Source organism: Erithacus rubecula (assembly GCF_903797595.1).
Source record: "Erithacus rubecula genome assembly, chromosome: 8".
In the NCBI taxonomy this organism is placed as follows: Eukaryota; Metazoa; Chordata; class Aves; order Passeriformes; family Muscicapidae; genus Erithacus; species Erithacus rubecula.
This window is the reverse complement of record NC_136659.1, coordinates 14,652,925-14,666,150: the sequence shown is the minus strand read 5'-3', so window position 1 is coordinate 14,666,150 and position 13,226 is coordinate 14,652,925. Positions and strand designations below refer to the sequence as shown.

General features: G+C 41.6%; 1 protein-coding gene across 4 annotated transcripts in view; it reads right to left on the bottom strand.

The window, feature by feature from the left end:
* Window positions 1–12,173, bottom strand: part of ZNF385B (zinc finger protein 385B) — a 145,964-nt gene extending 133,791 nt beyond the window's left edge. The window contains exon 1 of one of the 4 annotated variants that reach the window (XM_079310360.1): window positions 11,943–12,173. The gene's annotated coding sequence lies outside the window, so the exon portion shown is untranslated. Of the gene's footprint in view, window positions 1–4,431; window positions 4,451–7,252; window positions 7,312–11,942 lie in introns of those variants that run through there. The other 3 variants (XM_079310363.1, XM_079310365.1, XM_079310366.1) reach the window with 3 other exon arrangements.
* Window positions 12,174–13,226: the final 1,053 nt, after the last annotated feature.

Sequence of the window (13,226 nt, the reverse complement as noted above, 5' to 3'; positions counted from 1 at the left end):
TATGTCAGAAAGCATCTCTCTCATCATGGGAGGTAATAGTCTTCACTTAAAAACTCATGTATAAACTGAAAATGTACCACATGGTCCTTGCAGATTAATAGCAGCAAGTCCAAACTTCACAAGAGGGGGAAAAAAAATGAGAAAAAAAAGAGAGAAAGGGGGAGGTAAGGAGAAAAGGGAGGGGTACCTATAAAACTTTAAAGGCAAACCCCAGCCCTCAGATCTAAGCTAGGAAGGGTTCCAGCCTTTGCGGGTCCTTACAGATAGGACCAAAAGCTAAATAAGGAATGGTCACTTCTTGAAATATGTAGGAAATGGATATAGATCACAACTGATTCAGAAACAAATGAGAATTTGGGTCAGACACAGGTGCCAGAAACATACCTGTAATGTTACTGTAGTCTTAGCAAAAGGTGAGAGTTCTTTAACATTTACCATGCAGCTGCACAGTAAAAAAAGGGCTTCATTCTGCTCCTGCATTTCAGAGGGTTCCTCACCCTCAGTAATTACTGAAAGCTGCTGCCCCAAATAGAAACCAAATTGTTTCTGGAGATTCAAAGAAGGCTGAAGGCAGTTCATTTCTGTGATATCCCTGATTCTTTTCCCCTTTCCATTACAGAAGACATGCTTAGACCTCTTAAACTATTAAAAATCCAGAATTAACTAATTTGAATTTACAGCATGGGAATTAAGAAAATCAGAGCCCCTATATCAAAGATGCTGCAAAGACAAATATGTGAAACTAACAGAAGCACAACTAGAGAAACTTCAGGTTTAAGAGTAACACAGCAAAAAATCACCTCTTTCTTCTAAAAACTTATTTGTATGGTCAGAGTACCCATTTGGAATAAACCTCCCCAAAACTCCTTCACTAAGAAAAACAGTTGGCCACTAAGGGTTTTACAGCCCTTTATTGAAATTATATCAAACTGAAACACTGTTTCTCTAGGATCAAGCAAAAGTTTGCAAATATGTGTCAAAGAGCTGCACTAAACTCAGTTTGAGCAAGAAAGATTGCATCTGCATTTCTTACCTTACCTGCTATTTTTATGCTTTATGGAAGAGCCACATTTCCTCCTCACTCCAATGAATTGTGTATGTGACAAGGAGGCAAACAACTGTAAGTCACTGCAACGTGGATTGTTACATCCGTGCCATAATAAATGAGGAGATGCATACAGCTTCTTCTTCTGCAGCAGAACCATTCCCCTACCTCCAGGAAACCATTAAACAACTGCTGGTGTGAACCTATTGCAGATTTCTGCTTCATTAAGCCATATATCCTTTTTACATAGGAGTCGTGAAGCTATAAATCATGAGAGACAGAATGAGACCTAATTAAAGAGTCAGCTAAGCATAAAATTTTGCATTGTTGCATATAAGAGAACTCCAAAATTTGCCATACTTTGTATAATGCATTGTAAAATATTAAAAGATGTTTCCAGCAGATAGCTATTTTCTCTAAGAGCTGAGCACTGCCACCTGAAAACATCAATATTTAATTTCCTAGCAGGGAAGCCCTATGAAAGCCTGACTCACCTTTTTTTTTTTTTTTCCTTTTTAATAACAGATAATTCTGACTTGTATTGCAGTGCAGTCTTGTATACAGTCTTAAAACTTACTTAACTCTTTTTCTAATTAGAATCAACTCCTATGTTTCTGAAGACAGAAATTCACAAGCCTCTCTACATACACTAAGGCAAAGCATTAATCAAACATATTTAACTCTGGCCCTTGAACTTCAGTGCAAACACCTCAAGCTATTTACAGAATTCCTTTACCAATAAGCCAATACTCATTTGAGAAAAAAAAAAAAAAAATCCATTTCCTGATACCAGATTTCTCAGTCAATGCAATTATGTCAGAACTCTTCTTTGAAGGGTTAGAGGCAAACCTGATACAGACATGTTACCTGAAATAAATGTACATATATAATAACCCAAGAGGGCTTTTAAGTATGCATAACATTACTGTGACACCTAAAGCATCCATTAGTAGGTGAGAAACTTGTTATACTGAGGCCATATAAAAACAGCACAAGGATGATCCTGTAATTCCAAGAGCTTTTTCTCTTAATGATTTTTAATTGAACAGATATATGCAGATATATGTTCTATATACCTTCTTTTTAGATTTCTAATAATTGTAGTCACTAAAGCAATTCATCAAATGCAAGAGAATGAATCAGAGTAATCATTGAGACTGATGAATATGTATATTTTTTAAAGAAATGTATATTGGCAACATGTAACTGCAAGGAATAGCTAAATGCTTACATAGTAGTCTTATACTACATTTCCCCAACTGTGGTTTCCCACTAAATATCTTTAAAAAAAGGAAGAACAAATGTTTTTGCACTCTAAATTATACCCAAGTTCGACAAGTGAGCTTTATGTTTAAAGAGCATTCTTCCTTTTTTCTATTCAATAAAAAATAAAAAAAGGGTATGTGAATTTATTAAACTAAACTTTTATTTCAGGCTTCACTGACTGGAAAAGGGACTCAAAAGAATTTTTATTAAAAATGGGGCACCATCCATAAGGTGATCTATATTTCACTGGGATATTGCTGGCCACTGTTGCCATTTGTTGCATTAGGCTGCAATCAGGAGGGGGCATAGGTCAGATACAAGCTAGGACAAATGCGAAGTTCAGCAAAACAACACAGGAGTCAAGAAATTAGAAGAGCCAAGAAATATAGCTGCTGAAGGAAAGGCCAAAGACTAAGGCATTCCAGCTGCCTGAAAGGACAAAAAGGGAGGTGAAGAGGATGCTCAGAAGCCACAGGGACCAGGCAAGGCTGCTTGCAGTCAGCCCACAAAAGCCACAGCTCACACTCCTGCAACCTTAAAGACCCAAAGCAATCTCAAGTTTTTAAAATTCACTACTAATTTTGAAAATTATTTGTATTTAATAAGTGAATTAAATTCTGTCTTTGGCTTTACAGAAAAACATGTAATACAAATCCTAGTAAGGAGCATTTTAGAGAGATTCTGATAATTCTTAATAAGCAGGAGTGTTGAATTTTATAAAGTAGCCCATTTGGAAATTCAAGCTGAAATGATCCTTTTAAACAACATGAAGTACTTCTGTGCCCCAGAGCCAGCTACTCCAACCTTACAAGAAATTTTAAAATACATTAGCTTTTTTCAATAAGTCATTGACACGAAAGAAATTGAAGGGTTCTCACAAGGTGGAAGAAGCCATACAATAGTACCAACAATAAATGACAGGAACAGATTCAAGAACATATATGTATAGCAAAAAGATACATAATCAGAAACATTCAAAACTGATTCAGTGTCACACAAAAAGTGATCTCTGTAAAAACATGAGCCTCTCCATCATGCTGATATTGCAAAGGCATTCATATGGTAGAAGCATACAAAAGCAAACCTGCCAAGCCCCATGCTCAGCATGAAACACGGCGTTGGCTCCTAACTGATGTGACAATTCCCACAGTTATCACGAGCACAGGGCAGAGCAGCCCTCTGATCATCTGCATGAGGCAGGAAGCAGCCGTGGTGCTGCACGGGGAGATTACAAACCCACAGCTCTGCCAGCCTGGGGTGTAACACCAGCCTGAGCTTCCCTGGGTTTTAAACACTCGCCAAATAAGGTTAGAGCAAATCCTCTCCTCTGAACAAGAGGGAAGTTCTCCTATCCTTGCTCAAGATCTAGATGTTCAACTTAGAGGAAAATAAACCAAAAATCAGATGCTTTCTTGAAAAACTGTGATACAGAAAATTCATCAAAATTCTAATTTACAGTTAAGAAGAAAAAGGTGAAAAGCTTCCAGGAACTGCAAATGAGACATAACACACCACCAAGTTATATGCAAAAATAAGGCAAATTCACTGAAAGTCTAAAAACCAAGAATAACACTGCACCTGTTTTGTCATCCTCTTACTGCCCCAACCTATTTGAGTTACATAATAGATTGCAATTATGATGGGGACAATTGAGACTCAACAAATCTACCATGTTAACAAGTTGCCAATACAACCAAATTATGAAGTTGACAACATAATCAGATGTTGACATTACTTCTGTCAAAATTTGTTATTACTGAGCATCCATGCAAATTTCTCTGATGCTGAAATTTGTAAAGCTCCATTGTCTGGTTTCTTAAGCTATTTTTGTAACATTCATGAGATCATGAAACTAACCCATATGCCAAAGAAAGATAACAGAGGTTTCTTGCAATGTTTTCTCAAACCTGTTTGAAAGAGGAAGAAAATGTCAGTGTAGGTGGCTCTTGTGTAGCCTGTCAGGAATATCACTTGTTCAAGAGCATCTGTCACCTGCCTGCAGTAGAGAAGGGGTCCCTGAGCACAGTGCACTTAGCCTTACTAAAACCTTGATCAGTAGAAGTCATAGAAACAGAGAATCTTTAAGGTTGGAAAAGACCTTCAGGGTCATCCAGTCCAACCTTTGACCAAACACCACCGTGTCCATTAAACCACAGCACTAAGCACCATGTCAAGCTGTTTCTTGAACACTTCCAAGGATTCCACCACCTCCCTGGGCAGCCTATTCCAGGGCTTAACTACCATTTCAGTGAAGAAATTCTCCCTGATGTCCAACCTGAACCTCTCCAGATGCAGCTTGAGGCCATTTCCTCTCATCCTGTGTCACCTGTTACCTGGGAGAAGGGACAGACCCCACCTGGCTACACCCTCCTGACAGGGAGCTGTAGAGAGTGACAAGGTCACCCCTGAGCCTCCTTTTCTCCAGCTCTCTCAGCCAGTCCCCATAGGATTTACTCTAAAGCTTCAGCAGTTTCAGACATTTTTAAAAGAATTACTTCCATCATTAAAATCTATTTTATACATTTACAGATAATATATACTCATTGTCAGTTTATATAGTTTAATACTATATAGAATAAGACTATAACACTAAATATCCCCTCCTCAACCATATGTTAAAGTGCTTAATACTTTCACATTACTTATGGGACTAGGAGTGTCATTAGTCCATTTTAGCTGTCAAACCTGACAATAAAGTTCTGCTGCTTCTGATGTCACCTGTCTAAAAGGATGTGAAGTTCTCCAGAGTGGAATCTGACAATACCTGACCAAGTATCACTGAAACACAAAGCAGTTCAATCCTCTAATGCTACTTCAAACAGCACAAATTTATTTCTTCAATCATTCCAGAAGCTCCAGAAGCCAGGCTCTAGTTTTAACAATTTGAAAAGCACTCACTGATGAAAAATTTAAGATTTATCATGATTCCTTAGGGCAGAATAGCTTGTTTTTTAAAGAAACCAAACTAATAGGCTCTTTAAATTACAATCATATTTTCCCCTCCCCTCACAGACTGAAGATTAGTCAAGACAATCAAAGTCATGAGAACTTAAAAAAACCAAACAAACAAACCCCAATAACATTTGCTGCAGAAGTTGTAGAAAAAACAGGAGACTGCAAGAGAAAAAGGTTTTCTCACTGTTAAGGCACTTATATGCTGCAGTGCAGAATCTATCTGCAGCCTGGGCTCCACCACAGAGCTGCTAGAAATGCTTGGCAAGTTGCTTAAATCACTCACTACTAGCACAGGACTGTACTGGGAGTGGAGAGCTGCAGGCTGGAGTTTTCAGAGCTGCTGTATCAGAGTTCAGGCTCTAACTGAGCACTGCTGAGTGTTCCTGCTGCCACTCAAGGTCTGCTGTGAGCACACCCTGCATCACCCTGAGGGCTCAGACCCCAGGACTCAGCCCAGGATCAGCATTGCTGGGGACCCCTCTCTGTGCTGGCTCCCTCCATGTCAGGAGAAAGCTCTTTTATTTCTATCATGGAAGTGATGCAAAGATTTTTAAAATTTCTTTTATTATTGTTGAAGCACATATTACCCATGCTGTGCACAAAGTGTGGTGAGGAAGAAAAAACTTTGCAAGTCTGAAGCTCTCATAATGCTGTTTGAGGTTTAAAATATTGGTGTTCTTATTCTCTGATTAACAAGAGACCAAGATAAGCATCAAACATGGTACTGACTATGCAGAGACCCCACAATCTACCAAATAAGCATCTGTCTGGCATAGACTGCACCTGCATTGCAGACAACAGACTGCAGAAACAGACAAAGGCTGAATATTTTCTATACATTTTTAAGGAGATTCAGAAAGGGTTTTCTTAATTGTAACATATTAAATAATCTCATTTTAACAGAAAGATGAAGTGCATCTAGGCACATACAGGCATTTACAATTTCAAGTCAAAGATTCACCATCCAGTTATTATCAGGTGGCCAAAGGAAGAAAGATTATGCAATTACTTCTTTTGGTCATATGCAGTCATGCAAAGAAAGAGACTAGGTACTCCTCTGCTAGCTTTTATTAGCATTTTCATTATAAAATCCCATTAGGAGGTTCCTGCATCATCTTTGAAAGCCTTGCTGCACAGGGCAGAGTAGGAACTTTGAGGGTGTTTACTTATAATCTTGTCCAAATTCATCTTCTCTGGAATACACCTTGATAATAAGTCTTTATGTTCAATCTTTTTTTTCTGGCTTAGGAAAACAAACTTCTTTTTAATCAAAATTATGACAGATACAATTGAACACTGTAAAGTGTAAACTAGATGACATAAAAATCATATCAAACTTTATTCCTCATTTCCATTTTGAAGCAGACCATACTAATGTTGCCTGCCACATCACTGATTCTTCACCTAATTAATCTTTGAAATTGTATCAAATCATAATAGGACTAGGGAGACCTGATAGTCCACTATATCTAAATGGGATGTACTGAGAAGTGTCAAGTTAAAATACCACAGCATGTGTTGTTAAGGTCTGGTTCCATATGTGTAGCTTTCTGCACCTGCACAAGTACATACAGAAAACAACTGCCATAATCAGTTATGTTATAAATTCATTAGATTTTACAAGTTCAATTCTGAGAAGTGTTAAAGATTCATTGGAACACATCCTCTGCTAGGAATCCACACTACACCAGCCCCCAGTAAATAACTCAATTAGGAACTACTCCTTATGAGACCACACTGGTTGTAGAACAGCAGCAGGTTGACTGCCATGATGTAAAAAAAGCCTCATAAACCATAAATATACCATGACACAGAAAAATAAACAACAGAATGAATAAAACTTACTTTCTAAGCTCACAATATAATTCAAGCTTCACCTGAAGTTAATTTTGCTTAGCTCTCCTGACCTGAATGCTGCCATTTCAGTAGCTGTTCTTCAGTGCCTGCAGTAAGGAGCTACAGTCCTCCTTTACACACAAGACTCACCTCAGTCTTAAGGATCACTTTCCCTGCCACACAGGTGCAAGTAATGGATACTATAACAGAGCAGGCTGGCTTTGAGCCTTGTGGTTTGCTTGCAAGAGGAGTCTGTGAGACATCTCTCAGTGTGAATCAGTGTGCTCTAGCAGACCAGATTAACCTCCCTCACATGCAAAATGACTGACTGAGCTGCAGGTGTGGCCCCAGTTTGCCATACCTTCAGCACTGGCACGACTGCACCAAACAGTTTGCCAGCAGAAAGCAGAGACTAATGAAAAACTGCCTGGTGTATTTCAGAATCACAGCACCTCACCCATACCACAGCACATCATCCTGCCACACAGCAAAATCAGCAGGTCTAGAAAAGTGTGAACCAAGATGCATAACTATGCAGGGCCTGCACTCTGCCACAAAGAAAGTGCATTTCACCTATTTGTAAACAGAAACCTATTTAATGTCATTTCTGTGTTCAATGCATCTCACAACATTTTAAAACTTGTGAAACATTTAGATGGCTATGTAATTGAAAAAAATGTAGGTATATAAACTAAGACTTCAACTGTCTAAAGTTGCTGCTTGTACTCATGTCTAGCTACTGCTCCCTCTTAAATTCCTTATTATAAACATTTAATAACCAAAAAAAGTTGTTGTCAATAAATGAAGTTTCATTGAAAAATTTTGCTGAGGAATGAAGCATTAACAGAGTTTTCCTAACAGGTTAACTTGCTCATATCCAAACCATCATCAATAATGTAATCAGCACAGGTCTAACATGCCTCATTGTGTATTGGCATCACCTGTCATTACAAGAGCTGTCTGGTAGTTCAGCAGCTGCAAATTGTTAAGGTACCAATATTGATAAGCAACAGACTGGGGCTGCACTGATACAGTTAGATTGGTTTACAGGCTTCTATTTTTACAAGCCTTGGAAGCTCAGGTTGTCTAATGAATTTTTAACTTGTCAATTAATATGTTTATAGAAAGCAATGTCAGCTCTTGCTAATACCTAAGAAGAATCACGGTAGCATGAAAAATCTACAATGTGTTAAGCCTCCAATCTTCATGTTTAAGAAAATAAAAATAATTATTGCACATGATCTGTGGGGAGCAATCACTTAGGAAAAAATATAAATGTGTAAGCTAATGGGCATGATTAATCCTCTGGGAAATATTAGTGCAATTTCATGGAATGTGATGAATTGCAGGGCATCAGAAAAAAAGGCTTTATTTCTGGCAAGCAGTGTAAGACCCTCACTTACTAGCACCAAAAGATACCTTAAACCAGAAGAAATTACCAAATATTTTATTACTTCTATCAATGTACTGCTGATAACATAAATTAAGCAATGCTTACTTAATAATATTCAGTGCTCACACTGCATGTGTTAGAATACTAGCTACTCTTTGGCAGCACTTTCTCCAACATTACAGAATGACATCAAATGACTGCACAGTGCAGAGACAATTTTTGCCAAAATTACCCTGCTTTGCTTTGTGCATTACATAAAGTCAGAAGACATATTAATTTTATGAAAAAACATTTTTAAAAATCCTTAAAACACAAATTTTCAAAATGTTTTAGATGTTTTGTTTTTAAAACATTGGCCTTTGTAAAATAATGAAAACCATAAACTTCCTGTTGTAAGACTATGCATGCTCTGTGAAACTGCAGTAAAAATACAAATTTTGCATTTGAAAAGAACCTGTACCTTTTCCACATCTGGGCAAAATAACAATAGAAAATAGCTCTTCAATCAACATTTGAGATGCATCTGTAGTTAAGGCAAGCAGATTATGTGGTGAAAATCTGGTAACCTATGCTGCCAGAGGGATGCTACAGTCTCATAGCAGAGTGAAGTTCCTGTAATTCTTTCAAATCTATACATTCATCAGCCTGAGGATAAAATATTCAAGTGCATTCTACAGATCTGGGAAAATTTCCCCTTTGTTAACTGGGGTATTATGGCATTTAACATCTGCCTCTACCTTCACTGCATCAGAGGTAATTGAGGATCAGACAAGATAAAATATTCACAGTTTTATCTTGATAGGTGACATATATTAAGTACTACAATTTTTTGAATGCAATGCAAAAGTTATGGAACCAAAATATTTATCTGCTGCAAGTTGTCATTCAAGGAATCACAAAGGGCTTAAAACATATTATAAAGTAAAAGCAGAATTTCAGAAAGCAAGCTATTCAGACTGTGGAGTCATCTTTTCTTCCCAATAACTAGAGATGACCTGAGCTTTGCAGTGTATTTCAGTACACTAGAGAGCACCTTGCACTCCAGTTCTGTACTCTGTTACATCCCAACACAGCCTGATGAATGGTTTGAGATTTGAGACTACCACAACCATGTACCATATGCTCATTTTGAAAATAACAGGAATGCCCCATTTCATAAATTCTCAAACTCAGAGAGCAAATATTCTCAAACCACAATCCCTTGTGATAACCTGAAGAGAAAAAACTGCAAGTACTGTAAAGCATCTGTTATGTTTTATGCAGTAATCCTCATTGCTGTTCAAAATCTTAAAACTTCCAGAGCTAATGAAGTAACAAGCCTACACTCCCCCAACAGATTATCTTCCACAGGGCCTTTTGCTGCTTTTATACTGACTTATCCCTGAGCAACTGTATTTGAGGATGAAGATAGCAGAGGAAATCCAAAAGATTTCAAAATAAATAAATAAAATAACAATTAAAAAAGGCAGATAGTGAAGAACAGTCAGTTAAGAGAAATTGGTGCTGGTGTGAATGCATTGATCCCTTGTGAGAGAGGGTGCAGTGCAGAGCGAGCACAGGAGGGATGGACAGCTCCTGTTAGTACAGGGAGAGGCAAATCAGCACAGTACCTTGACACCTGCTGGTTTTTAATTTTTTTTTTAAGTTTAACCAAGTATCCTTTATATTATTCACTGTGAAAAAAATATATGACCTTGATAACTTTGTGAAAATGTCCTATAAAGAGGATAGTTTTCTTTCTAATTTCTTACTACGTTGTGGATTGTTAAGTGGAATGACTGGGAAAAAAAAAAAAAAAGTTATTAACATAGCCAGTGTCATAACTCCTGATTTATCTTCTGCCTTCATATTTCACACATGTATATCAATTCCCATCCACTGGAAAAGGTCTGAGGTACAAAAAACCCATTTGGCGTGACTAAACACCAGAAAAAAGTTTGCAACTATAGAGGAATACCCTAGAAACAAAACAGAAGAAAAACACTGTCCTTCCCCCTAAGCAGCCTACTAACGTGGTGAATTGAAAGGAGTAGCAAGATTATTTCTTTGGAAAAGGAGGAGCAGCATAACCTATTCACAGCAGTCTGGCATCAGCTCTGGACTGCACAAGATCCCTTTTCCTTGTGCTCAGGACTGCAGAACCCGGGCAGAGGGTGGCTGCGCCCGCTGGAGAGCACAGTGCTGCCACGAGGGGCAGGGGCTCCCCCGAGGGGCAGGGGGGCTCCCCCGAGGGGCAGGGGGGCTCCCCCGAGGGGCAGGGGGGCTCCCCCGAGGGGCAGGGGGGCTCCCCCGAGGGGCAGGGGGGCTCCCCCGAGCCAGCAGCCGGGATCCCAGCCACACGGACGCATCCCGCTGCCTTCAGGGCTTTACACTGCTGCTTCATGGTGCATTTCCTTCAGGGAAGGAAATATACAGAGCCTTGACAGCAAGAGAACTTGTTTTACATCTCGTTTTTATACTTGGTCCAAGGCAGCACTAAAGCAGAGCAGAGTAGGAAATAAACTTATCATCTTCCTCTTCCCACAACTAGTAGTTAGCTGCAGTTAAGCTGCGTTTTGAAGATTTATTGAAACTTCTGAGGGCTCACAGTGCCGCACTTCTCTAACTTTTCCATTTACAGACTTCCCCCTCAAGCTTAACAATACGAATCTAATGCCAAGCTCACAACCTTTGAAACCCATGAAGAGAGTTCACAAATTTGATCAGGAGTCAAAAACAAGAGAAAACAAAGCTAAACCATCACACACGCATGAATATTTTGACAATTGCTCTGAAACAGTTCTTGCCTGTAGCCGCAGAAAATGCAATCTTGTATCTAACTCTTCTCCGCATATTTTGAAACAGTGTCACTAGGACACAAAGTTTAACATTTTAAGCACACCGTCACCGTCCACGGGCTAGCGGTGCCAAACACTTGCATTCAACACGCGTAATTAGATCATCAAGGATGACTCCTTCATGGGGGTTAATTCCGCCTTTGCTGTAGAAATTTAACTTCCCCGAAGTCGTCGGGATTTAAAAAACGAGAAAGCCGAGCCGTACTCATACTGTTTTAAAAAGTCACTCCGTGTGCCAGGAGAGCAGAGCTCGGTCCAGCCTCGGAGCCCGGGCACAGGATCCTGCCCCGCACCTTTCCCACGTAACAAAAATCGTTACGCAAATCCCAGGCGCTGCCGAAGCCCCTGACCTATTTAGAGCCGCGCTTTATCCTTCCCGCACAGCAGCGATGCTGCGGAGCCCCCGCCGAGCCCCGGCAGCCCGGCCCCGCCCGGGCAGGGGGACACCCGGGGCTCCGCTACCTGCGGCTCCGGCCGACAAACTTCGCCCGGGAGCGGCCGCGGAGCGGGCGGGCAGCTCCGGGGCTCCGGCTCCGCCCGCGCATCCCCGCGCCGCGACACCGAGCGAGGTCCCCGCGGTGTCCCCGCGCCCGGGGCGCCGCCCGCTCACCTCAGCAGCCGTCCGGAGGGATGGAGGCAGCGCGGCACCGGCGGGCGGGCGCCGCAGCCCCGCTCCTGCCGGACCGAGGCGAGCGCGGCGCAGCTCCGCCGGAGCGCCGCGGCTCTGCCGGCGCGCCCGTCCTCCTGTCTGTTTGTCCGGCCGCCGTGCCCGGCCCCCGCCCCGCCCGCGGGCTCAGGTGGGGCGGGGGCCGGGGTCGCACGGGGGCGGAGCCTGCGCGCTCGCGCCGGGCTCGGGGCGGGGACGGCACCTGTGGAGGCGGCCGGGCCCTGGGGGGAGCGCGGTGCCCGGCCCTGGGGGGAGCGGAGCGGAGCGGAGCGGAGCAGAGCAGAGCAGCCGGGCCCTGGGGGGAACGGAGCGGAGCAGAGCAGATCAGAACAGAGCAGAGCGGCCGGGCCCTGGGGGGAACGGAGCGGAGCGGAGCAGCCGGGCCCTGGGGGGAGCGCAGCCCGAGCCTCCGGCTGCGGCTCACCGGGGCTGCAGGGCTCCTCCGCCAGCCTGCCCCGGGCGAGCCCTGCCCGGCCGGACTCGGTCACCTCAGCCCCGTCCTAGTGGCGAGAGCCGTGAGAAACAATCCCCAAAATGTCGGTGGAACAGCTCCTGCTCTCCTCACTCCTTCAGCTTCTGGTCGTCCGCTCTTCCTTCCCTAAATCCACAAACCTGTAGCCTCCTGCCAGCCCACCTGATAGGCTTCAAAACGATAGCTGCTACTCCTCAGCTCTGCTTTGTGAAATGTAAAGTTGTGTCCTAAATATAAACGTTACACTAGAAAACATCAGGTTTTGCAAGTACTTAAGAGAAAAATAATAATGATAATGGTAAAAACATCAAAATCAATGCAAACTTTAGCGTAAGAAATTTTACAGCATTTTTATAATTTGAGTTAGCTTTTATAGTTAGAACATTGCTCCTGGAGAATGTGATGCAAACAGGGGGAATCCTACAGTTCTAAATTTGCTGTTCTTCTGCAGGAAGGAAAATAAGAAATTGGAGAAAAACTTGCTGGACTTTTATTTCAGCTTTTGGAGAAGAGCAGTGATACTTAATACTACTAAGAATTGCGTCATACCTTGTTTACAGTTTTATATTCAATAAGTTCTTTTAGCATTCAGGACGGGAAATTCTGAGAGTTTGAATTAATCATCCCATAAAAACATGAATATAACCCTTCTTCTGGTGTTTTACCTACCCCAAACTTCTTGCATAAAGCATACCTAAGTGTTTTTGGAAGATTTGCTGGTCTTCTGCAGAAAGAGCAGCTGAAAACAGGACACT